Here is a 26737-nt window from a genome sequence, read left to right as displayed (position 1 = left end):
CGGAGTGGGGATCTGTTACATGGAGGTTTTTGACACCGATGAAGGTCAGATCTGTTCCCATGGGAGTAATGTAAAAACTCAAACACAAAAGTCTCCCAGTGTCCTCCCTCCGTCCTCCCAATAACACATTTTGACTCAAATCATATCATATCTAGCTAAAAAATGACCAAAAGTTTCCCCGTAGTGTGAAGAAAAAGTACAAGCTATAACTACTCGCCCAAAAAATATTGTTCGATACAGCAGGCTCACCGTATGACACTGTGTGGGGCCTAATGTTGTCCCCGAAGTTACAGGTGACACCAGTGAAGGTCAGACCTGTTCCCATAGGAGTAATTGTGTCTGGATGTAAAAACTCAAACAATGCTCCCAGTGTCCCCCTCCGTCCTCCCTCTGTGCTCCCTGTTTATCGTGGGGTCTGTCACAATAACAAATATTGACTGAAATCTCATCATGTAGCTAAAAAAAATCCTGCTCCTCGTGTGCACTGACATACGTGAGCTAAAGTCCCACAGACGGCACGTAGAACTAGTCTGCTGCATCAGCCGGTTTCACTTTGTGGAAACTGTCTGACCTCGAAGCGTTGGAATTCGTTCGTTTGACAGTTGGCAGGTACTTTAAAAAAAAATTTAACTAATCGCTGCTGTTTGGTCGTGACGTATGTAATGCGCCAAATCCCGTAAGAAAAACAGCAATAACGTCTTTGCCCTTGATAAAATTCACCAAACATTCTCTTTGTTCCAGCTTTAAATCCTCGATCTCGGGAATTGTCGCCAACACAGAATGTCTGTCTTTGTCTACATCCATCTTGAGGCTTTGTTTACTGTTGTGCTGAACCACAAAAGGGCCCCATACAGGCACTTGAGTTCGACGTCACACTTTCACAGCTCTTCTGATTGGCTGGTGCGCGATCTACAACTTCCGGGGTTTTTGCAAACCGTCTAGTGTATTCTGATTCCTGTCATAGTCGCTGGAGAGAAATGAAATTGAGCGGAGGAACTAGGTGGCACCAGCCTGGCTAACATAGAACCCAGAGGTGGACCGATACTGGTATCGAATATCTGTGCCGATACTGAAAATTTGCTGCATCTGGAATCAGTTCCATCATATTGGCTCGGCTGATGTCCTGGTTGTGCTTTTAACTGGAGCAGTAAGACTACAGGCTGATTTAGCCTTGAACATCTCATAATGTTTGAGTGTTATTCATATAAAGCTGCTCAGTAGTGATGAAGGATAAAAATAACAGTTGCATAACCCAGTTGGATCTCTTGTGTAATAAGTGGACTGTATTAAGGAAATATAGAGGACATTTTATGTCCTTACACATATCTGCAGATGCTTGAAGAGCCCATATTATACTGTTTTCTGATCTATGTTTTAATGTTGTTTCCTCGTCACAAACAGACCTGGAGTTGTGTTTTGTTTCATTCACACATTTTACACACAAATCCTGCACATTTATGCAAACTTGTGATGTCATGTGGTGATACAGGAAGTGCTCCGCTGTGTTTTTAATCTCCACACACCTTCACAAGAATCATTTGGATAATTTCAGCTCTGGACTTGCCAAGCTCTACTGAAAAGGTAAAACTTGAAACAGCATTTTGAGCTTTGGAAATGATGACAGACTAATAATAAAGTATTATTCAAAGACAACTCCACACAGCATCCAGGCCTTCATGATGATTTGGATTATTCGATGTTCCTCTGAAACTTAACTCTCTTGGCAGTTCTTTAACATAAATTACACTTTTGACCTGTGATATTTAATTGTATATTTATTGCATATGTGATGGACACACCTACTTTCCTCCAACATGTCCTGTTATTCTTGTTGCTGTTTGGTGGACCTGCTCATCACCTGTATATTCCTCATGGTTGGCCAATCTTTTTTTGTCTTTCGGTTTGTTTGTTGTCTTTTCATGTCATGTGATGTTGTCATGTGATTGATAATTAATTATATTTAATGGTACCTGTGTGTCCTGTTTTACCATTTTGCCCTGACGAAGACCTTCCTGGATTAATATGAATTACCGTATTTTCCACACTATAGGGCGCACTCTTAAGCCTCCAACCCCGTCAAAAAACAACTGCGCGCCCCACAATCCAGAGCGCCCTATACACAAATCCACTCGAGTGTCCCAGCACGACTTCGGTGAACTACAACGCCGCACCACCCGCAGAACACGCAAACACACACGGAGCAGACAGCGACCGCACAGCGAAAAACACCCACAGACACACTCATCACTCCACGCCGACGAGGAACGGAACGGAGGAACGAACCGAAAAAGTGAGCGCAATGTGCCACTTCTAGACACGACTGAGTCACTGCGAACACGCCGACAATCCAGCAGTCCCAGACAGCACCCTCCCTACACGCCACAACTGAACAAAGCCCAGAGTCACCGTGAACGCCACAAACAAACAAAACCACTTGCCCATCCAGCTGTTGTGTTTCGTTTAAAGTCCGGTGTGGTTTATTTGTGAAAAAAGTTCAAAAATAGACCATTTAATGACGGTGCGCCTTATAATCCAGAGCGCCTAATAGCCCGGAAAATATGGAAATATATTCAGTCGGTGTGCCTCAGGGTTTTACCTTGTCCACTTTTACATTTTTCAGTAAGTGTAACGTTCTGTTAAAGATGACTAGTTTAACCCTCGTAGAGCATGTGGGAAATATTATGTGTTGGTCATGCTAATTCACCCAATATTATAGACTTTGGAATGACAACAGGGTGGAAAACACGTATGACTATCTATAGGTCTATATAACATGTTATTTCTGTACTTGGAGTGTCATAAAGAACATGTTTTTCTGGACTTTGAGATGCCACGAAGCAGAAAAACTGACATATGTGGACCTCGTGGCATGTTCCCACCCATGATAAGGTGTACTGGGTCAGCAGTATTGTTCATTTTCTTGCTGTATATGCTAAATCAACAAGTTAATGTTTTGTCAAGATGTAGTATAAAGCTACCCCTGATTTTGAGTTGGGAGAGGTGTTGTTCCGGGGTGGCAGTTGTACTTGGTAATCAACTTGAATCCCTCTCAATGGAAAATGATGAAATAAAGTGGCCTGTTCTCTCGGATTCTCCATCTCCTGTGCTTCTTTTTAGGACACGCATGGAACCTTCCGAAAAAACCCACAAGCACATGTACTGCTATTTTTTTTTAAACTCGCGCTCTACCTCTTTTCTTCATCTGACAACTCCAGGTATGTTTGAACACTCACAAGATTCCATTCGATGTAAAACAGGACCTTTAAAGTATCGTTATCGTAACAGCAGCTCGATCGGTGCGTCTGTAACAGAGTCCGCAGCCGAGTGAGTGATGCAGACCCATTCTCCGTGTGTTTATAGCTCCAGCGACATCAGTACTGCCTGGATTTACACAGTCACATCTGCGCTGTTCTCCGCCTGATGACCACAAACGCACATCTGTCTCATTGACCGTAACTTACTGCACGAATCATATTTTCTGCTCTGGAAAAACAAATCGGTGCAAATGCGTCGTGTGATTTAAATTCACAATAAAAGGTGCACATTTAGGGCCGAAGCGAGCAGGAAACTGGAGATTGAACCGGCTTTTATTACTTTTTTAGCGTTAAGTGCATTTTTTAAAGGATTCCAATATGGTGGAAGTGTTATAATGTGGGTTAAACAGTGATACTGCCAAGACACATTTTCTCTATTATCCTTGGTAAGAATGATGAGGTCACTGAAGGTCCATGGGTGAAATATCCATGTGAGTTTATGCTGAAGGTGTGTGGAGTTTAAAAAATACAGTGGAGCACTTCCTGTATTACCACATGACATCACAAGGTGGAACAGAGTGTTTTCTGTTTGAGAGAAGAACTCAGCCATAAATAAATGGGATTTGTGTGTTAAATGTGTGAATGAAACAAACACAACTCCAGGTCTTGTCTTGTTCCAGTATATTTAGTTTTTTTTGTGTGTGTGTTAAAGTTGCATTGTGTAGCTTTTCTGGTAGCTGGTCCGTCAAATGTTTTTCTGCTTTGGCTGGAATGTTCCACAGTATTGTATTAAAGGGACAGTCTAGAATATTGGACACTGGACCTACTTTCCTAATGAGCCAGAGAGTTGGAGACGCATGGAGACACTTTTTTAGCCATCCAGTCCAAATGCCTTGTGTTTGTTCAATTACAGGTGTTTTAGAGCTAAAAAATACCCGAAAAAACATGAATTCTGACCGACTGCAGGCTTGTTTCACCATAGATCTATTAACCTGTCACCATTGTGATTGCCCGGTTTATTTCCAAACTGTGGAGTAACAAGGTAAAAGGATAATCTCTCTTTGTAGACAAGCAGCTGACAGACTCTCCAACATAAAAGTTGCACCTTTAAGTACATTTTTAAAAGGATTTTGATATTATAAAAGTGCGTGTGTGTATTTTTTTTTTGTTTTGTTTTGTTTTCAGCGTTAAAGCTGCAAACTTTTCTGGTGGAAGAAGGTCCATCAGATGTTATTGCTTTGGCTGGAATGTTTCACAGTATGGCATTAAATCTTTTTATCTTCATGGAGACCAAACCAGACCAAGTTACAGGTCAGATTTGTGGAGAGGCGACCCCACTCACTGTCAGAATGTTGTTTTTCTAGGTATTTTTGAGCCATTAAACCACCTGTAATTGAATAAATGTAAAGTTGAGCTGTTTGTCATACTGAATGTTCTAGGCAGAGCAATGACATATCCATAGAAACAAACGGATGACGGACCCTCAACCAGAAAGGTTACACAGTGCACCTTTACTAGTAAGTGCATTTTTTAAAGAATTCCCGTATCGTAAAAGTGTTATATATAATAAAGGTTACACATTATACTGTACTGTACTGTTCTTGCTTAAGCTCTTTATGTAGAAATCTGAGGTCGTTGAAGGTCCGTGTGCTCGGTGCCAGCAAACGAAATGATGGAGAGACGATGAGAGAATCCGGAATGTAAACTTTGAGCAGCTGGAGCAGGCTGGATGCAAAGAAACCGTCATCTGTTGTGATGCGTTTGCCAGTAGCGAAATGTCCTCGACTGTCGGTTACACAGTGTCTCCCTCGTTAGTGAATCAGCAGCGGCACACGGCGTCGTAACGAGGCCGTGTGCTGATGTTCTTCTCAGCTGTGAATCAGAACGCCGCCTGGTCGAAGCCAATGTTCACTTCTAATGCAGTATTGGATTCACCTTGACCCTGTACACAGCGGCTTTGTGTTCATGGAAGAAAGGTGAGACATTGAAATGCACTAATGTGAGGTTAGTGTAGACGAGAGATGACAACAAGTAAGAACCATAGGCTGCTTCAGACGGCAGGGATTAATGCTCAATTCAGATTTTGATGTGAAATTAAAAAAAATTGTGAGGACGTTCACGTTTCCAATTAAATGTGACTTGTTTGTGATCTCCAGTGTGAACTTTAAACACCCCAAAAGTGTCTTGCATGTGCATAGGAGGACAGAACGATGTGACGGGGGACATGGTTAAGTCCTGGCTAAATCCTGTTTTAGTTCTGGTTTTAGACCTGTTTTAAACATGGTTTTAGACCCTGGTTTTAGACCTGGTTTAGTCTTTGTTTTAGTTCTGGCTTAGTCCTGGTTTTAGTTCAGGTTTAGTCTTGGTTTTAGTTCTGGTTTAGTCTGGTTTTCGTGCTGGTTTAGTCTTGGTTTTTCTGGTTTAGTCTGGTTTTAGTTCTGGTTTAGTCTTGGTTTTAGTTCTGGTTTAGTCTGGTTTTTAGTGGTTTAGTCCTGGTTTTAGTTCAGGTTTAGTCTTGGTTTTAGTTCTGGTTTAGTCCTGGTTTTAGTTCAGGTTTAGTCTTGTTTTAGGTCTGGTTTAGTCTTGGTTTTGGTTTAGTCCTGGTTTTTAGCTGGTTTAGTCCTGGTTTTAGTTCTGGTTTAGTCTGGTTTTAGTTTCTGGTTTAGTCCTGGTTTTAGTTCAGGTTTAGTCTTGGTTTTAGGTCTGGTTTAGTCTTGGTTTTTTCTGGTTTAGTCCTGGTTTTAGTTCTGGTTTAGTCTTAGTTTTAGTTTTGGTTTAGTCCTGGTTTTAGTTCTGGTTTAGTCTTGGTTTTCGTGCTGGTTTAGTCCTGGTTTTAGTTCAGGTTTAGTCTTGGTTTTAGTTCTGGTTTAGTCCTGGTTTTAGTTCAGGTTTAGTCTTGGTTTTAGGTCTGGTTTAGTCTTGGTTTTAGTTCAGGTTTAGTCTGGTTTTAGTTCTGGTTTAGTCTTGGTTTTCGTGCTGGTTTAGTCCTGGTTTTAGTTCAGGTTTAGTCTTGGTTTTAGTTCAGGTTTAGTCCTGGTTTTAGTTCTGGTTTAGTCTTGGTTTTAGTTCAGGTTTAGTCCTGGTTTTAGTTCAGGTTTAGTCTTGGTTTTAGGTCTGGTTTAGTCTTGGTTTTAGTTCAGGTTTAGTCTTGGTTTTCGTGCTGGTTTAGTCCTGGTTTTAGTTCAGGTTTAGTCCTGGTTTTAGTTCAGGTTTAGTCCTGGTTTTAGTTCAGGTTTAGTCTTGGTTTTAGGTCTGGTTTAGTCTTGGTTTTCCTGCTGGTTTAGTCCTGGTTTTAGTTTAGGTTTAGTCCTGGTTTTAGTTCAGGTTTAGTCTGGTTTTAGTCAGTTTAGTCTTGGTTTTAGTCTGGTTTAGTCTGGTTTTAGTCTGGTTTAGTCTGGTTTTAGTTAGGTTTAGTCTGGTTTTAGTTCTGGTTTAGTCTTGGTTTTTGCTGGTTTAGTCCTGGTTTTAGTTCAGGTTTTAGTCTTGGTTTTAGTTCTGGTTTAGTCTTGGTTTTAGTTCTTTAGTCTTGGTTTTAGTTTAGGTTTAGTCTTGGTTTAGTCAGGTTTAGTCTTGGTTTTAGGTCTGGTTTAGTCTTGGTTTTTGTGCTGGTTTAGTCCTGGTTTTAGTTCAGGTTTAGTCTTGGTTTTAGTTCTGGTTTAGTCTTGGTTTTAGTTCTGGTTTAGTCTTGGTTTTAGTTCAGGTTTAGTCCTGGTTTTAGTTCAGGTTTAGTCTTGGTTTTAGGTCTGGTTTAGTCTTGGTTTTAGGTCTGGTTTAGTCTTGGTTTTAGTTCTGGTTTAGTTTGGTTTTAGTTCTGGTTTAGTCTTGGTTTTAGTCTTGGTTTTAGTTCTGGTTTAGTCTTGGTTTTAGTTCTGGTTTAGTCTTGGTTTTAGTTCTGGTTTAGTCTTGGTTTTAGTCTGGTTTAGTCTGGTTTTAGTTTCTGGTTTAGTCTTGGTTTTAGTTCTTGGTTTAGTCTTGGTTTTTAGTCTGGTTTAGTCATGGTTTTAGTTGGTTTAGTCTTGGTTTTAGTTCTGGTTTAGTCTTGGTTTTAGTTCTGGTTTAGTCTTAGTTTTAGTTCAGGTTTAGTCCTGGTTTTAGTTCAGGTTTAGTCTTGGTTTTAGGTCTGGTTTAGTCTTGGTTTTAGTGCTGGTTTAGTCTTGGTTTTAGTTCAGGTTTAGTCTTGGTTTTAGTTCTGGTTTAGTCTTGGTTTTAGTCTGGTTTTAGTTTTTAGTGCTGGTTTAGTCTTGGTTTTAGTTCTGGTTTAGTCTTGGTTTTTAGTCTGGTTTAGTCTGGTTTTAGTTCTGGTTTAGTCTTGGTTTTAGTGCTGGTTTAGTCTTGGTTTTTTAGTCTGGTTTAGTCTTGGTTTTAGTTCTGGTTTAGTCTTGGTTTTCGTGCTGGTTTAGTCTTGGTTTTAGTTCTGGTTTAGTCCTGGTTTTAGTTCTGGTTTAGTCTTGGTTTTTGTTCTGGTTTAGAGGTGTGACCCACGTGACATATGAGTAACAGGAACATTCTGCACGGCGTATGGGTTGGGGGGACAGTCCCCGTGGCGTAAGGGGGAAGGGTTCATGCTTTTAGTACCGGTCCCCGGCCTGAGAGTTGGGGACCCTTGGCCTAAACGCTGGACTTGTCTGCCAAAATACAGTCCAGTTCTTTGTAAAATGGACAAGTTACACTTCGCCGCTTCGTTTGTTTGAGTCTTTAGCCTCCTTGTATTTGGCTCTTTCTTTTTCATTGACATTGGAGCCAGGACCGTCTGTAGCTGCGCTCGGACATTTCTTTGGCAATCAATTTAAAAAACACCCGGTTCCCTCCAAGACCCCTCTAATTTGGCCTGAATACAGCGATCCCCCCAAATATTAATAAACTCACTAACCTTGCTTTCCCTCCATTGACTAGACTCCGAATGTGACCTGTTCGTTCAGACTGAAGTCACATGTCAAAATATCGAATATGTATCGGTTTCAGGAGCACATATCCAAGTGGCCTGGGTCACATTTGAAAAAAATCAGATCTGTGTCGTTCAGACTGTCATTAAAAGATCAGATACAGGAGCATAAGGGCGAATAAATCTGATTTGGGCCACTTCAGGCTGTAAGCAGAACGTAGCCATAGACCGTGTGATGTCACTCTTACTCAGAATTAACACCAGGAGCGTCGGCAACATGTAATGTAGGCAGAGCTGCAAACACACATGTACTTTTAAACGCTTCAATTTACACCAGAGGCGACAGAGCTGCTCCTGTGACACCAACCTCTATGTTCTCACGTTTAAACACTAAACATTACTTATCTATTCACTGTTGATTGGACGAATTGTGTTTTAACTCACAGTGCAAAAGTTGACATCAAGAGAGACGATGCTTTTCAGCGATAACAAGCTGAATCTGTGACGCTCACATTAATTAGACTTCTCACCATTTAGCTTTCGTTGTCTGCTCCGTGCGCCTTTTCCTTCAGAAGTTGTTCTTGTAAAGCAGGGGTGTCAAACTCATTTTGGTCCGGGGGCCGTATCCAACCTACTTTGATCCCAAAGGGGCCAGATCAGAAAACGCATGTCATATAAACCCCAAAAATAACAATAAGTTCAAATATTTATTATATTTATTTATTATAAGTTTATAATATTATGAACAACCTGAAACTTGAAGAAAAATTCAATTTCAACACAATGTTTTAACATGAACTTGTTTGCAAACAGGAATAAGTCAATTTTTCTTGGAAAATCCTGCACTCGGCTCCACTTTTCTCATTTTTGACATTTTGCTGATGAGGGTGTCACGGTCAACAGTCAAAACGATCGTCCTTTAAGAGCGTTTGGAAAGAGACAAGTCTTCATTTGTGCTGCTCTGGTGGGAGGGGCCACGTACAGAGGCTCTGGAGACGCTGATATGCTCAGCACCGCAGAAAATTACCAATATTTTAATAGAAAATATAATTAAAATATTTTAGTAGAAAATCATCCAAGGGCCACATTAAAAGTCTTGGAGGGCCGGATCTGGCCCCCGGGCCTTATGTTTGACACCTGTGTTGTAAAGTCTCTCTCTGGTGTCGTAAATTGTTTTATATTTATCCTCCACGACTATAAACTTTCCATAGTCCATCACGAGTCATTCCCCGAGCTCTTGATGCGACGCACAGAGTTTACACCATTGTACTGGTTTTAGAAAACGTATTTTGAAAGGGCATGGGAAGTTTATTTTGATGCCGCATGCTTATTTCCTGTCTTGCCCCTGATAAAAAGCCTGGAGACTCAACGTTGACACTGAAAATTAGACCTCCAATCTATTTTGAGCATCGTGTAGCGTAATGACGGCTTTTGGACATGCGTAGGACGGTGCTGGTGTAAATTGTCCAACTGGTCAAAATGGAAATAATGACCTGCTCGTATGCTGCTGTGTTTACGCGCTGTGTTTCATGTGCTTTTGCTTGCCAATTCATGAAACAACATATTGTTTGGCTTTATGGGTGAATTTGTGCACATTTTGCTTTTATTCAATTACAGGCATTTTTTTTTTTCTCTTAAACACATAAAAACTTTAAAAACCTCCTCAGATTTGACCTGTAAGTTGGCTTGCTGTGATCACATGTTTGTTACTATGCAGAAAGACGAGCTTTATGCCATAATGTGAAACATTCGAGGCAAATAATAATATTCTATGGAGGCACGCCAAGCAAGCTGCAAAGGCCCTGTCCACACTAGTATGTATTCAAGTCATTTTCATTGTGGATGCAGTGTTCGTCCACACTAATCCGATTGAAAACAGCTCTAGAGATGGAACGATCTGGTGCCACCAGCTCCCACGAATTCATTTGAGTACAGATCTGATCCTGCACTGTGTGGACACCTGAAAAGGCTGATACTCTGATGTTGGTCTGTGCACCGTGAAGTAATTCACTGCCAAAACGCTAATAGGCTAGAATATATTCATACATACGGTCTATGTGTACGACCTGCAGATGCGTAATCTCTGGAAAGTTTAACATGAACCATCTCCAACGTGACAGAAACACAGAACAGACTCACCATCAGCAGAACACCCCTCTGTCATAGAAAGAACACTCATATCCCACAGAGTCGTGTCCTTTAGTCCGACAGAAGATGAACCACCACAAGGCCAGCTGTTTTTTTGAGCACTTAGTTTATGCAAATTAGCCATGCAGTTTTAAGTTTTGTTTCTGTAAAATATAAACAAATATGCTCAAAGCTGTGTGGATAGGGAAGGATTGCGAACACAAAAAAACGACGTGTCTGGATACAGATCCTTTCCGATACGGTGATTCGTTTCAGTGTAAACTTCGCCAAAGTTACGCATCGCACTTTTAAAAGCAAACAAGAAAAAGCAACTGTCACTGGGGATCACATGCCCATGTTCAGTGTGACGCTGAGGCAGCTGGCTCAAAAAGGAACCAACATATTCATATCTTATTCATATCTTCTCTTTCATTTTTCCCCGTGGCTCTCGTTTGTGATTGGAACGTCTCTCTTGGTCTTGCTTTAGGATTATTTCTCTATTCTTCAAACGCTGCATTCAAAGCCACTAAAACTGATTTCACATAAAACTGTATTTTATTTGAGTCGCGCGTTTGTGTTTGTGTCACATTCTAAATCTGTACCATCTTGATCTTGATAAGCTGTTTGCCTTGAGCTACATAATTATAAAATATACAGACCGTGGAGCTAATGGGATGCTCTCATTAAAGGTTCTATAATGTTATGCGAAAGTGACTCTTGTGGGATTTTAAGCCGCACTATAACGCTGTTACCTCCTCAAAAACATTACTGGAGTTGTGTTTTGTTTCATTCATACATATTTGAGAAACCTTTCGGAGATAAATGAATCAAACTTTATTTCTATAGCACCTTCCAACAACCAAAGCTGACCAAAGTGCTGTACAACATTAAAACAAGATAAAAAACAATAAACTTCATACAAATAGGTCAACAAGCACATTACACCATTAAAATAAAGAAAGTGTCATAGGGCTACTAAGTGTTGTTAAAGCCAGTCTAAATAAGGGCCCGGTCAAGCAGAAGTAAACAGCAAGGCCAAAAATTCAACTTAATGCATCTGATATAAAAATGTATTGAACAGATACATATGTACTCTAGTTTATGAAACTGTTGACCTTTTTCTGCACCATTTTTGGTTCTAAAGTTACATACGTTTTAAACAGACCATGTATGAAACATGGAACAAAAATTATTTTATATAAGACCTGCAAATCATGTAAATAAATGGATGTATTTCATCATATCTTGTGTTATTCAATCTTTGAACTGTTGATGAAGGTACATGATTTTTCAAAAAAAAAAAAAAATGTATTTAAAATGATAAAAATTGCTTGGAAGGACTGACATATTTTTATAGAAATAGTTTCCTTTCATTTTGAAGTAATATTAAAGTATTTGGAAGAAAAAAGCTGACAAATTATGCAAAATCATGCACCTTCTACTTGTTTGCACAATTTTCCCTCCGTTACCATGACCTTTCTTAATAAAAAATCTCATTACTCAAAAAGTAAGAGGTTTTTCAACCTAATCTTGTACCATCCATCCATTTTCGTCCGCTTATCCGGGGCCGGGTCACGGGGGCAGCAGTCTAAGCAGGGACTCCCAGACTTCCTTCACCCCAGACACGTCCTCCAGCTCCTCCGGGGGGACCCCGAGGCGTTCCCAGGCCAGCCGAGAGACATAGTCCCTCCAGCGTGTCCTGGGTCTTCCCCGGGGCCTCCTCCCGGTGGGACATGCCCGGAACACCTCCCGAGGGAGGCGCCCAGGAGGCATCCGGAACAGATGCCCGAGCCACCTCAACTGGCTCCTCTCGACGTGGAGGAGCAGCGGCTCTACTCCGAGCTCCTCCCGTGTGACTGAGCTCCTCACCCTATCTCTAAGGGAGCGCCCAGCCACCCTGCGGAGGAAACTTATTTCGAGCGCTTGTATCCGCGATCTTGTCCTTTCGGTCACTACCCAGAGCTCATGACCATAGGTGAGAGTAGGAATGAAGTCTGACCGGTAAATCGAGAGCTTCGCCTTTCGGCTCAGCTCCCTCTTCACCACAACGGTCCGATACAGCGACCGCATCACTGCCGAAGCTGCACCGATCCGCCTGTCAATCTCACTTTCCGTCCTCCCCCTCACTCGTGAACAAGACCCCGAGATACTTGAACTCCTCCACTTGAGGCAGGGACTCCCCACCCACCCGGAGAGGAAAAGCCACCTTTTTCCGGTCGAGAACCATGGCCTCGGACTTAGAAGAGCTGATCTTCATCCCAGCCACTTCACATTCGGCTGCAAACCGCCCCAGTGCACATTGCAGGTCCTGGCTTGATGAAGCCAACAGGACAACACAGCTCCTGCTCCGGTCATACAGGGACTGGACAGCCCGTAGCAAAGTGCCCCGGACCCCATACTCCCAGAGCACCCCCCACAGGACACCACGAGGGACACGGTCGAATGCCTTCTCCAGATCCACAAAACACATATGGACTGGTTGGGCAAACTCCCATGAACCTCGAGCACCGATGGAGAGTGTAGAGCTGGTCCAGTGTTCCACGGCCACGACGAAAACCACACTGCTCCTCCTGGATCCGAGGTTCAACTATCGGCCGGATTCTCCTCTCCAGTACCTCAGCGGAAAGGCTGAGGAGTGTGAGTGTGTAATCTTAAACCATATGGTAGAAAACTATATTAAGCAAATATTCAAACCAGTTTGTTAAGGATATGCTCAGTCATATACTCAGTCAACAATAAAATATCCAAATCCATCTTTATTTTGTGATTCACGAATAATGTCCATTGACTTAGAGAGTTTGGTAAACTTGTTCTGTTCTGTTGTTTATGTTATAGTTTATCTGAAGAACTGTTCATATGTGACGTTAACAGTCTGTTGTTTTCTGTTCTATTGTTATTACTAGAATTTGTGGGTGTTGGTTCCTTTTCTCTGATTTTATAAATTAAATGTCCCCCGAAAAAGTGCGACTTGTTTTTTTTCTTTTTCATTACACATTTTTTGGCTGGTGCGACTTATACTCCGGAGCAACTTATAGTCCGAGAAATACGGTAATACAGGCCCTTTAATAAACATTTTTTACTCGTCATCTGAAACTGTATATTATTATATTATTTTCAGTCTTGTTCCGGTGTATTTCATCTGTCTGGTTTGCCCATGACCTCACAGCCTCACAGCAGACCACTGGGGACCTCAGAGGAAGCGCGGCTGTAATGATGATGAGTGATGCTGTCAGATAATTATATTTGTGTCCTATTGTGCAGGATCCTAATTAATCCCTCGTGCTAATGGGAGGAACTGTCCTGTTTTGTCGCCTGTTTCATTCGCTTTATATTCTACAGTCGAGCACTTGGCTTCTTTCCGAGCTTTTAAAGGGCCCATGTTACGCTGTTTTCTGATCTACTGGATGTTATCATGTTGTTTTCTCATCAAACAGACCTGGAGTTGTGTTTTGTTTCATTCACACATGTTTAATACACAAATCCTGCATATTTAGGTGGAGTTCTTCTCTCAAACTGAAAACACCGTGTTCCACCTTGTGATGTCATGTGGTAATACAGGAAAGAAGGGCTCCACTGTGTTTTCAAACTCCACACATCTTCACTAGAATCATTTGGATGATTTCAGCTCAGGAATTGCCAATCTCTACTGAGGAAAAGGGTATCTAAACTTAAAAACTACCTCTTCATGACATCACAAGTTGGAACAGAGCATTTTGAGCTTCAGTGATGTAAACTGATAGAGGATTAAACAAACGTGTGAGTGAATGAAATAAAACACAACTCCAGGTCTGTTTTAATGAGTTTACAACATTATAACATGGCTTAAAAGTAGGGGTGTGCAAAAATATGGAAATATCGATATATCGTATCGTTTAATGATACAGTATCGATATCGTGGGCTGCTGTATCAATATATCGCCAAGAGTATTTTTTGGTATATTTTACTAAATTATTTTGTCACAGAGCTACAGTTTTGTTGCTTGTTCAGAGGAAGGAAACTCGTTTATGTGACACATTTGATATTTTCAGTTTTGATGATTAAAAGGTTTGTGTTTCATATGAACTTTGCACAAGAAGTGAATAATAATAATAATGCATCAGTTTTATGTAGCGCTTTTTTGGACACTCAAAGACGCTTTACAGAGCATTATTCATTCACTCCAGACCCAGTGGTGGTAAACTACTACTGAAGCCACAGCTGCCCTGGGACAGACTGACGGAATCTACGCCATCGGACCCCTCCGACCACCACCATCAGTCACATACACGATTTTAATACTAGGCAATGAGGGTGAAGTGCCTTGCCTAAGGACACAACATCATTTTTTTTTATGACTGGCGCCCCCGTGTGGCACCTGATTTTCCCAGTGTCTCCCATCCAAGCACTAACCAGGACCGGCCCTGCTCAGCTTCTGAGATCTGACAGGATCAGGCTTTGACAAGCTGGTATGGCCACATACAAGTGGTTTAAGAAAGACTTTTAGTGTCACAGACATGATTTAGCCTTTATTTTTTATTGGACCATATCAAATTGAATTAAAATATATCATATCGAACCGAATGTGCGCTGTATCGGCAACTTCTGGCGCACGGTGGCTGAGTAGCTAGCACTCATGCCTCACAGCAAGAAGGTTCTGGGTTCGATCCCCAGGGTCGCCCGGGCCTTTCTGTGTGGAGTTTGCATGTTTCTCCCCGTGTCTGGATGGGTTTCCTCCGGGTGCTCCGGTTTCCCCCATCAACCCAAAACATGTTACACAGGTCTCCAAGAACAGTTGATAGTCAAGGTCAGTTAAATACAATCAACTCAATCACTGTGTCCTTAGACAAGACACTTTGCCCACATTGCCTAGTATGAAAGTGTTGTGTGTGAGTGATGGTGGTGGTCGGAGGGACTGATGGCGCCGAGTGGCATGGCAGCCACGCTTCTGTCAGTGTGCCCCAGGGCGGCTGCGGCTACAATAGTATCTTACCATCACCAGGGTAGAGAGTGAATGAATAATGCTGTATGAATGAATGCTGAATAAATACGGTGGAGCGAAGGCAGAAAATAAAGCATCTTTGGGGACAGAAAATGTCTGTGAAAGTGACTTTATAGATAAAGACTTACTTACTTACTTCTAAATGATACCCAGCTCTACTTAAAGGTTTATTGAGTAATTTTTTTTCTGGTGGAGGGTTCGTCAGATGCTTTTGTCCTTGGAGATGTTATCGCTTTGTCTGGAATGTTTCACAGTATGGCATTAAACCTTTCTATCTTCATGGAGACCAAACCAGGTGAGGTTACTGGTCAGATCTGTGAAGAAGCGACGCTGCTCACAGTCACAGAATTCCTGTTTTTCTAGACATTTTGAGCTTAAAACCACCTTTAATGTCATACTAAGGAACATTCGAATACTCCCAAGCAAAAAGTTACATGTGCATCTTTATATCAGGCTTGCAGGAGCTTTAACTGTTTGTGTATATATTAAATTCGCTCTGTGTTTGTGAAAAAGAATAGGAGACAACACAGTTTAAAGTCTAAAAGTCCAACTCCTCTTTTTACTTTTGCTGTGTTTGGTCCTATTATCTCCGAAGCATCACCTCTCTCTCTGTGTTCATTTGTCCACACCCCCGTGGAGCCCACCCTTTGAGCATCACAACAGCGTTTTCCACCAGGACTGCCTCTTCCTGCTCATCTTCGTGACGAAAACTCAAACAAGCCCGAGTCCAATCCATTTGCTCTTCCCGTGCGCACGTTTGAATTGAACAGATCTGAAAATACATTTGAGATACTCCGCCTTTCATCAGGACACTATAGGAGACTCCGTGTGTGTGTGTGTGTCTGTGATCCATATTGATAAAGAAGCACATCGACTCAGACCAGAGCCTCACAAAGAAATATTTCACAGGCTAAGATACAGAGGAATAGTGAATGATTTTTGAACTTTCTCAGACTGTGATTGTGGTTGTGGTTATGCTAAGCAAGGCCTGTTCTGATGACACTTTTAAAACTCGATATATATTGCAACTTCCTTGGCAAATCCAGACTATGTTTTATTCAGGTGGATATCAGTCTGGTCCCCACTCCCTCCGTCACGTCTCAAGCCCAGTCAAACATTATCATCTAATCTGTTTTGTTTTTTCAGTGACACATGCACTGCAACAAGCAATATCTAGACATGTTAAAGAGACAGTCCAGAATTTTGGACAATTTTGGACATAGGACCCCATTTCCTAATTAGCCAGACTATTGGTAGCTAAACTGGCACCACCTAGTGCCTCCGCTCAATTTCCTTTCTCTCCAGCAACTAGGTCAGAAATCGGAATACACTAGACCAGGGGTGCTCAATACGTCGATCGCGATCTACCAGTCGATCGCCAAGGTCGTGTGGGTAGATCGGCCGTGTCTCGTCTCGAACTCGCGTTTGAACTCGGTCTTGTCTCTCACTCGAGGTCTGACACTCAACAAGTGCGATCATATTTCATTACGGCCGCTGCTGTTGGTAATAAACTTGTAGCGGGTGCAGGAGCGTGTGGGGCGTCTCAGTGCAGCCTGTGCGCTCATTTGAAACCCGCGGAGACTCTACGGCGCATCACAAACACACACGCTCCCTATGCACGGCTCGTCTGCGACAGCGTGTGCCCTCGTGTACCAGCGTGCATCACAGGGCAGGTTCAACTTCCTAAACATCCTACCTGTCCATCTGCCTCACGTCAGCACGCCGCCCCTCGCCTTTTCACGCTCTCGCTCCTTCCTGCGTACAGCGAACACAAGCCCCTCCCACAGTGCGGCTGATTAGAAGAGCAAGACCAAACGTGAAGCAAAAACGAGTCTAAATTTGTGTTCCAGTGTTGGCACAAAGCAGGTCTACAGCATAGAGCGGATCTACAGAACAGACCTACTGCCACATTTGGCTGAAGTTTGCCTAACAAAAGTGCACAAATGCATCTGTGTTTGTCACGATGTGCGTTTGGTTTGGTAAATGTGCAGAGGCTGGTAAATATCACTGCAAAACCAGAAAAGAATGCAACTCCAGTTTGGAACTTTAAAAAACAGGTTTAAAAATCTTCCTTCACTTTTTTCACAGTTTTGTGTAAAGTGCCAGAGGAAGTTCTCTTAAAGAAGAGGTTCTCAAACTGTGGGTGAGGGTCCAAAAAAGGGGCACAGAGTGTTTCAGTGCAGTTTGCTTGGCTTTGTATTGGGTAGATCATTATGATTTGGTCATTTTGTAAGTAGCTCGCATGCTGAAAAAGTGTGAGCACCCCTGATCTAGACGGTTTGCAAAAACTCCGGAAGTTGTAGACCGCACACCGGCCAATCAGCGAAGAGCTGTGAAGCCATGACTGGGTCTATTTTTTGGAACAGCACAACAGTAAACAAAGCGTCGAGATGGATGTAGATGAAGACAAACATTCTGTGTTGGCAACGATTCTCAAGATCGAGGACTTAAAGAGAATGTTTGGTGAATTTTATCAAGGGGAAAGACGTTATTGTCCTTCTTCCTACGGGATTTGGCACAATACATACATCACGACCAAATAGCAGCGATTGGTTAAATTTAAAAAGTACCAGTCTACCGTTGAGCGAATGAATCCTAATGCTGCAAGGTCACATGGTTTCCACAAAGTGAAACCAGCTGATGAATCAGGCTAGACTGTTAGAGACATGTAGAGAGACTTTTTAAATTAAATATTCCATCCAGTCCTTGTATTTGCAGAGGTCTCTGGTGTTAAGCTATTGCATGTCAGTGGCCATAGTTATTCTGCCACTAAAAACAGTCTTACCCACTCCACAAAACACCCAAAGCACATCTAATGTTACACCAGACTGTTGATGTGAATGTCTCTGTCGATAGAATAATTCCTGAAGTAAAACCAACCTTGCATTTGAAGGATTTATGTCTGAGCAGCAGCAGCAGTGAGTTGTACTTTCTGACAGAAAGCCTGGCAAGCGGCGGATTGATATATGAGAAAATAGTCCCTCAACATGTGACGATTCATGTGATGCAAGGTTAGTTTTATTTCAATCATTATTCTATCAACACAGACGTTTACATGGACAGTCTGGTGTCATAATAGTTTTGCTTCGGGTTTTCTGTGGAGTCGGTAAGACTGAAAAGTTGTCTTGAATCAAGGAGTCAGATTTATTGAAGTAATTGTGCACCCAATCACAAAAATACCATCATCTGATAGAGCGTCGTCTGTCCCTAAACTGTGACATAAGAATCCATACAGAGTTCTTATACTCATTGGGGGGTTAGGGTTTGGCCTACAGCACAGGGATGATACAGACACATAAAATAAGACTTAGTATCATCCGAGAACAGGTCAACACAAGGTTCAACGATCAGGAGAATAGCAAACAAGGATTGATATAAACAATAGACTTGTATGAGGAGCACAAGGTCAGAGTGTTACTTCACCTGGGAGAACAGCTAGAATTACAGCAAGCTACCAAGAAACTAGATATAAAACTAAGATGTAAGACTCAAGAGGTAGTGATAGCCTCGCTTAACAGTAGACATCTGATGTACCATTTATGATCAGCCTAAACCCAGTAAAATATCATTCATGTAAAGATTTCCATAACATTTCTTCCCTTTTGATAATAATAAAATTACATCTCCAGCAGCTACTCAACATCTGTTCAGCTTACAGTGTGGAACATGATATAAAGTATAACACAACCAAGAGTGTGGTCACGATCTGTAGAACCAAAAAAGAAAAGAAGATGAGATATTCTGACTTTTGTCTGTCAAATATTGTGTTGTCTGTTACAACAAAACTTAAATCTCTTGGGCCTATCATCACTGCAGACATTCAGGCCTTCAGTGTGTCGGTTTTATGCTCTAGGACGAAAGACTAACTGCTTCTCAAATTCTTTTGTGCCCTCTGCTATTAAATTGCTTATTTCTAAGGGAACACGTTTCTGAATGTTTTGCTCTGTAATATGTATATTGCCATTGAGTTCCACTTGTGGTCTGTAAAGGACTGACACACTGTGTGTGTTTGTGTGTGAGAAGTGAGAACTGCTCTGAGTATGCTGCAAATGAATTGCCCTATGGGATCACTAAAGTTTTCTGAATCTGATATGTGTAGACAGTTTAGGATGCTCTACGCTCAGGCAAATACTCTTATGCATCAGTTTGGCTCTTGTACAAATGAGGTAAAGCTGTTTAAATCATAGTGTATACTGTTGTACACAGCCCACCTCTCGATTAATTACAAAAAAGCCAGTTTGCAAAGACTGCAGGTCGTTTACGATGACACTTTGCAGAGCTTATGAGGCGACTACAATGGACAAGTGCGACAGAGATGTTTGTTACTGCACGAGTGAACACTCTGCAAGCTGCTCTAAGAATATTAATATACAGTTTTATCTGCAGAGTGAACAAATCAGACAATGAAATAATAATGTCACTCACAAATATGAGATTCAGTGCAATAAGATATCAGTCCTGTATGTGAAGACACTGGTGTGGTTGTCTTTTAAAAACATAAATGTTTGTTGTTTTGTAATGTCACTGTCCTTGTCGGTTTTAAAAATGGAACTTGAGACCAGAATAAAGATGATGATGATGTAGTATCATAACACCAACAGTGATTTTCTTCTGTCCCTGGTTCTTTGGCCATGGTATATGAAACAGATCATAATAAATAAAGTTCTTGTAGTTCACTGCACAGGTGGAAAAGTGACCTCTGGAGTGTGAGATTGAGGCTCCTCTGGTCTGTGGGCAGCGGCGTTAGAGCATCTGTCACAGCAGAGCACTGAGACTGGAGCAGGTACAGCACGTGCTCAGCCTGTGTGTCGCAGCTGCACAAGAAAAAAAATTTTGTTGTGAATTTTTGCAGATTTATATTGTGTCAAATGAGGTGATCGAAGGGAAATAACACGTGCATGAGCTAGAAGTGTGTGACTGTGAAACCCAAAGAGCATTATTGGTTTGTCTGTCTGTGAAACTGTTATCACGTTTTTGTTAACACAGTGAATGCTCCATAATCGAACCTAACAGCAGTTTGAGAAACATGGAGATAAAGTCTATGGCTTTTTTTTAACGCAGTTTGGTTTTAATTGGAAAATGTAAAGGAGGTGTTTGTGTGAATAACGGCACAATTCAAAAGAAACATTCAAATAAACTGTCCACAGTAGCGCTCGAAATCACAAGGCCCCTGAGGTTTCTATGGGTCCGGTCAAGCGGTAACGGAGGGAAACGGGGGGTAGATTTTTTACATTTTTTAACGCAAAAGTGTGTGGAATTTGATTGGGTATGCATGCAAGGCGGCTTCTCCCAGGTCTCGTCCATAACCGTTTGGCTCGCCTGTGATGAACTGGTGCATCCAGAGTTTGACAGAGGTGATTGCAGATCCTTCTCTGTATTTCTGCAGATTCTGTACATTTGTTGGGAGCCTCCTGTAAGTTTATTTGAGCAGCCAGAACAGCTTGAAGCACTGATGCATGGAAATGATCCCACGTGTTTGTTTCTTGTATTTGTCTATTGGAACTGCTAAATGTTGTTGTTGTTTTTGATGTATTTACGTTTTAATATTGCTTATTTATTATTGTTTTTATCTCTCTCTGGATCACTGGGCCTCGGGGAGCACATTTCGTTCTGTTGTGTGTTTATCTCGCATGCCTGAATGACAAATAAAGAACCTTAACCTTAACCTTTCTGTGTACTGCATGCATGTGACGTAAACACGTACGCGACGTGAGCAGATCTGACCAGAGTTTTGCGTCTTGGGCAATGTAGACGGAAACGCTACGGCGGAGCGTATTTAACTTTTCCTCTCTAGAGGGTGGTTTCAGATTTTTGTGTTTTTAAACCCCAAAAACGCCATCACCATTTAAACGAAAGGCACTTCTGATCAAATATTGTGTCGTTTTTATCCACAAGCGTTCTCGTGTAAACAGGCTCTAAGGTAATGTGACCTTCAACTCCAGTCAAATGAAGCTCATCAAGGCTGGAAGTTATTGGAGCGAATTTGGAGTGAGGCAGGATTAGGAATAGGAATTTACTCACTGACAAAATAGCGAAACAAAAACACTAGGATCATGTAGAGTTACAGAGAGAGGGGCCACAATTTTTCAATGTAAAGTCAATTTGAAATGGAGTTTGAGGGCGGGGTCCAGCTTCAGCTCGTGGTACGTAAAACGAGACTTAAAACCAGGAGGAACAGGACCTTCTCTGTGGCCGGACCCAAACTCTGGAACTCTCTGCCTCCCCACGTCCCAACAACCCCCACAGTGGAGAGTTTTAAGTCTCGTCTTAAGACCCACTACACTGCACTACTGTGTCTTTTATTTCATTTTTGATTTAGTTTACTGGTTTGATTTATTTATTGCTATTCTGTACTTTTTGCTCCTCTTATTTTATTTCACTGGTTTTATTGTTTTAAGACGAGTATGGTTCAATCTGAGCGTTTATTTGGTCATTTTATTTGATTATTGTTATGTATTTGTGCAGCACTTTGGAAACTGTTTGTTCATGAAATGTGCAATATATTTATTTTTTTTTTAAAGTTTATTGGATTGGAGTTGATGGCTAGTGGGATAAACTGTCCCTAGTTGGGCTGGGAATCACAGGGTCCCTCATGATTCGATACGATATGCGATACATGGCTCACGATACGATATTATGGCAATACATGCAATATGCATATATGTACTCTGTGAACCAAATACATTTTAGCAACAATACTCCTTTGTTAAACCACTACTTGTGCAAAAATAAATATGAAATGCATCTTCCGAGTGGACTGATACGGGCCCTTGTACTTTTATTCTTAATTAATTTCTGTTCGTGCAGCGTCTGATAAAAGGGAACTCTCAAACTCATGGACATTGCGAAACATTCTTGGAAATCTGTAATACACTTATTTTCAGTCAGATCAATAATTCTGTTTGTCTCCAAATCGACAAATTAAAAAAAAGACCCAAAAAATCTAAAGAATTTAATAGGAATTTTGTGCTCCTGGATTTATTTTTTTTTTTTATATTTAATTAATTAATTAAAAGTCCCTAAATCTCATGCTTAGTGAGATCTGCTTCAGTTTTGACACGGGAATTGTCTAGATCCAGCTCCATCTGGTGTCTCTCAGGTTTTTCCCAGGGACACCAGCTATACCTGTTCTTATATTTACCTCCAAAAATGTAGGCGGAATTTGAAATCTGACTTTCTCTGTGTAAAGCTTGTTCCCAATTTAAAATGAGAGTGCACAATACAATTTGAAGACCGCAGACGCCAAAACTCCAGAGCCTCAGCTTCACAAAGACTTTTGTTTGTACTCCAAAAGGCTCCGGAACAGAACAGAAAACGGAAAAATATGCCGAAACTATAAGGTGTTAATCATCAAAACAGTGAATATGTCAAGTGTATTTCAAAAACAAGTTTCCTTCCACCAAATAAGCGACAAAACTGTATCACCAAATGTACTATCATGACATATATCCATATTTCTACATTGCACACCCCTATTCCACTGCAAAAAGTAATCTTTAAGTAAATTCAAATGACTCAAATTAAGAAGATTAAACTTGAATTAGTATTTTGTTCTTAATTCAAACATACAATTCAGTTTATTTTAAATTAGAGTTACAGGTTTTTCAAATTCAACTTTAACTAGGTGTATTTTCTATTTCAACTACAAAAACACTTCTTCTTAAAGGTGCATTGTGTAACTTTTCTTGTGGAAGGTCCATCCAATGCTTTTCTCCATGGAGATGTTATTGCTTTGACTGGAATGTTTCACAGGTATGGCATTAAACCTTTTTATCTTCATAGAGACCAAACCAGACCAAGATACAGGTCAGAAATGTGGAGAGGTGACCCCGCTCACAGTCAGAATGTCTGTTCTTTTGAGGTATTTTTGAGAAGTAAAACCACCTGTAATTAAATAAATGTAAAGTAGAGGTGTTTAATGTCATACTGTGGAACATTCCAGGTAGAGTCATAGCATATCCATAGAAAAAAAAATGAAACTGAAAACACACATCAAGGTTCTTGTAGAGCAAGTGGCGGTTCTAGGATTTTTCTGAAACGGGGGTCATTAAAGGTTGTATAGAGGATTTTTTTAAGGGAAGAGAAATACAGCGACAGTCCTTGTGCGCGTTCAGAATTACTGTTGAAGTTTCCTGTCTAGAAGTAATTCAGCGACCGACGCGTCACTTTTTAGACCCTTCGTCTGCTTCGGTCGCGCCATCGCTGGACGAGATCTCCAAGAATCACCTCTGTTTGGCTTTGCTCCTTTTCCTCTTCTCTTCTTCTTTCAGCGACCTCAAAAACGGACTTTCTTTTGCGGCGAACCGGTCGTGGATTCTCGTCCGCCGTCGCGACAAACTTTGTGCGAAATGCGAGGAAGCGACAGTTCGAAAAAGCCTCTAAGAACCGCTGCGTAAACCACGTAATCCCCGCGCTCCGACGAGTCAGTTACACTAGGGAGTTTGATTGACAGCCTAACAGCCAATAGAAAATGAGGGAGCCTTGTTTTCTATTGGCTGATGTTTATCTGGCCGCACTACGTCCACAGTTGATCGATTTTTGTTCTTTTTTTTTTGGTCATCATAATTACAAAGCTGCTTCGTCTCTGTAATGGTATTTTAATCTTTCACTGACAGTTTGAAACAAAAAAAAATCCTCCATACAACCTTTAAGGGGCCACATGTTACACTCAGGGGCCAAGTACAGGGCACATCCAATCACACAAAGGATTAATTCAGTACGATGCAAATACAAGCACAAACAGTAAAAATAATCCCTGTACAGGTCTGTATCTTCTCCCATTAAGTTGTATTAACTCAACAGGTCTACTGCCGCCAAGAGTTTGGGGGTGGAATTTCATCAGTGATCATTGAATTCTCTGGTTGCTTTTCTCGTCAGTTGATTGACAGAATAGAGGCACTTCAGGGACCAATCAGATTAGAGGTGGGGCCATGGCTCCTGTGGCCCCTCCCCTAGAAACGCCCTGTTGTAGATGTGCAAATGCAAGGAACAGTAAAATAAACGTGAAAAATGCATAGCACACTTTTAAAAAAAATAACGTTTCAGCAAAAAAGTTGTCAGATCATTTTTCTTACTTTGGACCACAGCAAAGCACAGTAAAGTGTAGTCCAAAGTATATAGTATACTGACCACAGTATACTGCGGTCTAAAGCAAGAGAAATGATCTGACAAAGTTTTTTTTTTTTTTTTTGCCGAAACGTTATTTTAAAAAAAATAAATAAATAAAAAGCTTTTGGACATCGGCCGTCTGAGTGTGCTGTGCATTTTTTTCACTTTTATATCATAGAAACAAACCGGTGATTGACCCTCCAGGAGAAAAGATACACAGTGCACCTGTAACTCAAGTCATTTTAACGTGACAAGGTTTGAGTTTTTGTTGTGTCCCCACTGCGTCCTTTGTCTGAAGTGTGACACGTGCTCTTACAGCCCTGTGGAGGTCAGTCTCAGGTTTATTGTGCTGTAGCCCAGTGTCCAGCTGCTGAGCGCTCCGTAAAATCACTCATCTCAGTGTTTGCTACAGAAGCTGCTGTAAACACAGGCCCACGGAGCTGCTCTTCAAATGTTTATAGACTCTGCAGGACAAGCCAAAGTTTTATATTTTCACATTTATTGTTTGAATAAGCGCTGTCCCCATAGGATGTGATCATTCACAGGTGAAGCCAAGAGGAGAAAACAGGCCAGTGAGCCGCTGTTTAGTGACTGAGAGGTTTAATAAATTGCGAAATGAATACATAATAATAAATAAAACTGAAATGGCTGTTGTATTTTACAGATTTGTCTCTCTATTTTTGCAGACTCCTGACCTCACAGACCCCGAGCAGCAGCAGCAGCAGCAGCACGAGCTTCTCTCAGCTTCACTCTCAAAGACAAGGTACGTTTTGCGTTTCGCCTGCCACACCTGCCTCCATCCGCTCTCTCGGTCTGTTAACATGGGTACTGACTGAAAGAGAGAGCTCCTGATTTCCCAGGGGCTTCGTCAGTCCTCCTCTGCAGCTCCTCTTCCTCATAAAGCTCATGCGAAAGATCCTCTCTCGCCCCAACTCAAACGTGTCTCCATCTCCCTCTGCGCTTCACGGTCTCCATGGACACAGACCTGAGGATTATTACGGGATAAACTCCATGGAGATGCATGTGACATTTACGTAAAGCTCATCTTATGTTGTCATATTAACTTTGATATTATTGCTAATGTGGTGCTGCCTTTATTGAGCTACAGAAAACTGTGTCGGCATTTGTTTTGTTTACATCTGCGAATAAGGGACGATGGGAATAATCAGTGATTGTTTTTAGTCAGTGAGTGTCTTAATCATCACAATTTAGAAAGATTTCTCTATTTGACTGTTTCATTTTGTTGCTCTTTTATATTATTAATACACTGTCCCTGTGTGGCCATATCAACTTTTCAAAGCCTGAGCTCTTCAGATTTCAAGGCCGGGCCTGGTTAGTACTTGGATGGAAGAGCTTTGGGAATTCCAGGTGCCACAGTGGGATTCCCAGTGGCACCTGAGCAAGACACTTCGCCGACATTGTGTGGTATGAATGTGATGTGATGTGAGAGTGAACTGTGGCTACAACAGTACCTCACTAGTTGATCTGAATGAATAATGCACTGCAAAGTGTATTATTAGGGGTGGAACAGTTCACAAAAATCACAGTTTGGTAAGTACCTCGGTTTTGGCTCATTTTTGGTCCACTATGGAAACAAAATGCAAAACCATTTGTGTTTTTATTAAACCAACAATTTGTTTTAGCATTATACAAATGGGAAAATACAATAAATGCAAAGTGCTGCTTGGTAATACTAATAAGTTAAATAAAATATTCTCAAATAAGCAACAAATGTTTGAAATATTATAAAAATAAATTCATTCTAAACAGCAAACAAAACTTTTCAGAAAGTAAAGCTCAGCACTAACAGTTCCAGTATGAAGTTTTACTCAATCTTCATATTTTTGGCCAGAAATAAACAACTTGTCCACATTGTCTGCAGTAAGAACAGATGTGCTGCAGTTACAATGTCAATGAGGGGAGTGGAAATTCCTTGCCGGCGAAAGGCGAGAGTGAGGACCGTGGCGCGACGACTGTACTTTTGCGAGAATTCACGTGGTTCTGAGAGACGTAGTCAAGGTGCAGGGCAATTGTTGTCAAGGTGGCCGCCCTAACTATAAAGCGCTGCGGAAAACACTGCCACACCAATCACAGACAAGTTCTTCCTGAATATTAAAGAGCTGAGCCTTCCATGTACCTGCACATGTAGTGGTGGAATGTAAACGCGCACAAATTGAGCGAACTCACTCATGCACAGCCCTGCACCGAACCGAACATCTCATACCGAAAGTTTGACACCAATACATGCACCGTTACACCCCTAATTATTATTATTATTATTAGACTCACTGCTGCGTTCCTTCACTTTGAAAGCCCCTTCCAGAGTATACGGCCCCAGATGTACTGTAGAGGATCATCTTTGTCCACATTACAGTAGCCACTCCTCC

The 26737-nt window shown here is 41.4% G+C and overlaps 1 long non-coding RNA gene across 1 annotated transcript in view; it reads left to right on the top strand.

Moving 5' to 3' along the window:
• The window catches only part of LOC129409561 (uncharacterized), a 516267-nt gene that overhangs the window by 279451 nt on the left and 210079 nt on the right, over positions 1-26737 (top strand). Inside the window, exon 4 of the long non-coding RNA XR_008632450.1 lies at positions 25037-25113. This is a non-coding gene — a long non-coding RNA (uncharacterized LOC129409561). The remainder of the gene's footprint in view (positions 1-25036; positions 25114-26737) is intronic.

The sequence above is a fragment of the Boleophthalmus pectinirostris genome, unplaced genomic scaffold (genome assembly GCF_026225935.1).
Source record: "Boleophthalmus pectinirostris isolate CB_2022bp ecotype Guang Dong unplaced genomic scaffold, ASM2622593v1 HiC_scaffold_2, whole genome shotgun sequence".
In the NCBI taxonomy this organism is placed as follows: Eukaryota; Metazoa; Chordata; class Actinopteri; order Gobiiformes; family Gobiidae; genus Boleophthalmus; species Boleophthalmus pectinirostris.
Note: the sequence above shows the minus strand (reverse complement) of the source record. Positions and strands in the feature narration are given on the sequence as shown.